Here is a 4,908-nt window from a genome sequence, read left to right on the forward strand (position 1 = left end):
ACCCAGCCCGTCTTGCAAGAGTTGAGCCAAAGCCACTTCTCCTCTGTCGTGACGTCACGGTGTCACGTGATTTCATGGTCACCGCCGCGCCTGAGGAGCTGGGTTGAGCCCTCGTAATATGCTTCGCATAAAAAGGACCACACCAGACCTATAGGTCGTTATATACGCTGTTATCGGTAATCTCTCCAAGTATTCCACAACCTTTGCGTTGACACCACATTGAATGAGTGAAGGAATAAATGTTAGTTCAGTGAAATTGAGTATTACTTGCTTGTCCACAGTGGGGAAAAACATGGCAAGAATTAACACAAGCCTAAAATCACGGAGTGGGTACTGTTCATGGAACGCCTTCGGTTATTTTTGTCTTGGCTACATTTAGTTGGCACATCCGCTATGTAATTCAAAGGTGGTTTCTTAGAAACCTGTATGTGTTTCCTTCGTAGCTTTATGCTAAGGTCAGGTGGGTGACTTTTTCCTGCCATGCATTTTGCTCGCCTTGCTGTCTTCCGCAGAACTGATCTACCGTACAGCCTAACAGTGTTCTGCAAAGTCAAATAAGGAACACCTTTTTCATATGCCATGCATTTCACTCGTATTTGCCTTTGCCAAGCTGCTCCAGAACACGTATTTATTGCTCTAAAACGGACAATTCATGCTCTAAACCTGCTCCAAAGTGGCAAATTGGCTGATGCGAGAGCTGCTCCAAAACTTTCATGGCCGCTTCCATCCCTGTTAAGCCACTGTTTCTTTTGGATGCCTGTTTTGTGGCCCCTAGTAACTAGCCACTCATGCAGTTGTGCTTGTTTACGTATCTTAACGTATTTTTGCGTAGCTTTCTTTTCTTTTTTTGACTAGCAAGAAGAAATGCCGTCTTGTATATACAGGTTCTGGCAGCGCCTATGCTGAGCGATAGAACCAGCTCGACGCAGTGTCACATGACAGACCAATCACAGGGTTGAATGGCTTTGAACAGTTTTGTAATTCACAGCCTTCTAACTAAATCCAACGAGGATTTAACTTCCGTCATTTCAGAACTTGCAGTGAAATTAAAAATAACTTTTTTTTCGAAGCCGCGGACGTTGCCCCCGTCCGCTGCTTCAGAACACGTGAGAACCGAGAGCACTTTCGGATGGCGCGCTTATCGTGCAAGTAAAAAAAAAATATATATAAATTTCGCTGGACAAAGAATAAGATACTTGCAAAAAAAATAGAAGGGGATTTGCTGCTTATAATAGATAGGAAGTCTAATATTGAATAAAGCGTCCGAGTCTCAAACCTTTTTCTCTGAGCCTCATGGAAATACTTTCAAACAGGCCATGTCAATATAAGTTGTAAAAAGAAGCATTGGGGACCATTTTGTCGCTTGCACTTCCAGCGTTCGCTCTCTTAATTATGTTTTTTTTTGTTTTGAGAGAAACTAACATTTCCGTGGAATGTTTTACGCAATATACTCTGTCACGTTATCAAACGTCTTCATACATATGTACGTCAGAGAAAGGAGGACGCATCGCTGTTTTTGTTACAAATAAATGGTCAGTATTAGAACTGTTTTTTTTTTATTGTATGGTATTGAGGAGATGTTGTCCCCTTTAATTGGCGCTGGCTACTCCTTTTCACTTAGGGATTTAAAGCTGGAACAGGGTGTATCACGCGCTAGCTAAGCTGATCAGCAGTATGCTGTTCGGGTTTACCGCTAGCGCTGATCGCCGTGCTCTTGCGGGTCACCTTTAAAGCGCAGGGTATTTTAGCCACCTTAGCACCTCCGGCGTTACACACCCGACTCCACCGGCCGCTGAGTGGCACTGTGGAAGCTCCGGACTCGTCGACCGATCAGGCAACTGCCACCATCTATGATAGAGCGTGTAAGCGCGACTTAACAAGAACGTATAAGGAAACAGATACACAGAGACAGCGCTGTCTCTGTGCATTTGTTATAGCTGTATTTATCTTTCCTATATCTTATTGTATGCGACACTCTGTAAGCTGCTCGGCTGGAAGTATGGGTAAGATTAAGAAGAAGTAATATGTCGGAAACGTCTTCGCCCCACAAGAGGGAACCTGGCCGTCCTCAAGCTGATTTCCTTCGAGTAATTTGCATACCGTTCTCTCCTCATCCCACAACGACAAAATAATGCATAGAGTGGGTTGACAGGAGTGAAAATGTTGGAAAATGAATGTGTTTATTTAGTTGCATTAGCAAGGTAAGGAAGTGTGGTGCGGCCGATTCGCTCAAGTGGCACCAAAAATTTTAAAAAACATCATGTGAGCGTGTTAACAGGCGTTGTCAATCCTTGATGCCTAACTTTCCCAAGCAAAACAGGAATTATTGAAGGATGCTGTTTGGAGAGTTAAAAAAAAGTAAGTAAAATGTTTTACGGAAGCAGAGTTGTATGTTTATAGGCGCTATCACGATTGGCGTGTAACACCCCGGGCAAGAAGGATGGTCAAAGACCATGCCTAATCGAAACGGAGGATGGGTCCCTAATTTGCTATGGCTGTCTCGAGCGGTTGCCGGCCTGGCAGGCACCCTGCAGTGATTACAGACCCCTTGGTGTGCGTGCCACTGTAGGGGAGAACCCTTTTCATGAACTCTGTGACTCTAAGGGAGCACCCTTTACGCGGATTGTCCGACTCTAGGGGAGACCCTTTCCGCGAACCAAACAGGACCCTTGATGAAAAGAGCGCTACGAAGACGCGGACGAGAGAACAACAAGTATGACAGACAAGGCGCTTACGGGTTGCAGGATCCACGGGTTGCCGCCAGGCGAGGCAAGCCCGTGCAACGTCGTCTAGGAGAAAGGATCAGCCGCCCATCCCCCACCAGACCCGGTGCATGTCACGTGATATCTCGAAACATCTCGAAATCGTTCCGCAGCACGCGACAACAATACCTTCAAGCAGCGCGCGCCGGATCGCACCAGCCAGAGAGGAGGAAAGGCTCGTCGCACGCCGTTTCCTCCTCACTCGATGAAAAGGTCTATATAGATTCAGAAGGGTCATGTAGGTGACAGGCGCGAGTAAAAGAGTAAAGGTGACGAGTTAAATTCGTTTTCACCCCACCGTGTCGAATGTACACAATGCCCTCTGGAGCTCCCCGGCCGTCGCCACATTAGCCGCTTGACAGCTCTAATTATCCGTGACTCCCGTGAAAAACATTGCATAAACTGCAGCGCTTCCATTTCTGCGAATGTGCGAGGCCAGCGGGGACGCCGATAGAACTGTACAGAAAAGAAGAGGAGAGGGAGGAGAAGAGGCAGTTCCCATATGAGAGAGGTGAGACAGGTGACGTGAGAAGGCAAGAAAACCCCACTCCATAGGACAGCGGTTCCGAGGAAACAGGACACGCTTAAGTTCAAGGTACGATACAGTAAGCTGCTATTTCTGAAAAACAAACGCCATGCTAATATGTCAAGCGGGCAACTTACGCAGGGCGTGCAGAAGCAGAGCAGCTTTAATTCAAGCGCACCGCAGGGTGCAGGAGACACCGCGGAAGTGGTTGACCGTTAAATCAACAATTCCGTGCCCGCCGCGTTAGTTTTACTGCTATGGCATTGCTAGAGGCCGTGGACATTTCGACGGGGGCGAAATAGAAAACGCACGTGCACTTAAATTTTGGGACACGTTAAAAAAAATCACGGTGCCAAAATTAATCCGGAGTCCGCAACAATGTCTCGCCTCATAATCCGATTGAGGTTTTGGCACGTACAGCCTCATAATCCAATTCAAGTTTAATACTTATGCCACAATGCGATGGGCCATGTGACAAAGGACAACGCTCGACCTTCTCAGAGGTTATAAAATATGGCGCACAATAACGCCTCAGGCAAACACCTCTCCCTGTGTGTTCTGTGTACTACGCAGGCAAGCAGCAGTGGTACACGCAAGGTGTCATCTAACATCAACTCTCCATCTCGTGTTAGCGTGAACGTTGAAGAAATTAAGCTTTAGCCGTCAACATCACCGCTAATTATCGTCAATCAAGACATCCAGCAGGGAAAGCTTCACTTACATCGATACCCACAGTGTGTGGGATCAGCATAATTCTTCATTTCTGGTGTTTCACGAGGTGGTGTTCTTTACCTTCCACTTTTCTTAAGTTTTCATCAGTCATGTGTCCAATCATACGTCACCCGAAATTCGGCTGTTCGTTCGCGATTATATTGTCTACCTCGAAATAAATGTCATTGATAGTCACCTCCTTATATAAAATTATCTCTCTCTAATAAGTTCTTGATGCAGCTAATGACCATAAACTCCAAGAAATTTATATTGATTTCTTATCAGCCGGAAGTAATACAGACATTTCCTATTCGAAAAATAACGCAATCGTACTTCGGCCTTCGTACAAGTTTCGAATATAATTTTTTTATGGCAAACTTAAGGCCCCACACGTGCTCACTTGACGCGTGATGACTTATAAATGAAATGATGGTGGCTAGGTTTTAATGGCGCATGTACCACGTGTGGCCAAAGAAGGCCAGATGTTACGACGACACTTAGCCCCTCAGACTCAGAATATTGCACGGAAAGGGGCAAGGAAGATATCGCACGTTAACATGATTTTGATCGAAATTTTCGTCGCAGGAAATAATCGGAAAGAGTATTTACATCACTCAGAGACACTTGGGTCTCTGGATGATGTAAGGGTTGTACTCGAATCCAATGACTTATCACGAAGTGAATGGCGTTCAGTTAGATGAGAGAACGCAGGTGGAACGCAAGCCTGTAACAATGGATGTTCAGTCAGCCTTCGCTGCGGTCTGATGTGTAGTGCATACCTGCACTATAGAATGTCCAATGCGCTGTGCTGTATTTTTACATATTTAGCAGTTGTTCCACAAATATAACGCTCTCACTTCCTGGCCATTTTACAGCGGGTACGCAACACAAGTATTACTACAGCTATCG

Source organism: Dermacentor albipictus, chromosome 8 (assembly GCF_038994185.2).
Source record: "Dermacentor albipictus isolate Rhodes 1998 colony chromosome 8, USDA_Dalb.pri_finalv2, whole genome shotgun sequence".
Classification (NCBI taxonomy): Eukaryota; Metazoa; Arthropoda; class Arachnida; order Ixodida; family Ixodidae; genus Dermacentor; species Dermacentor albipictus.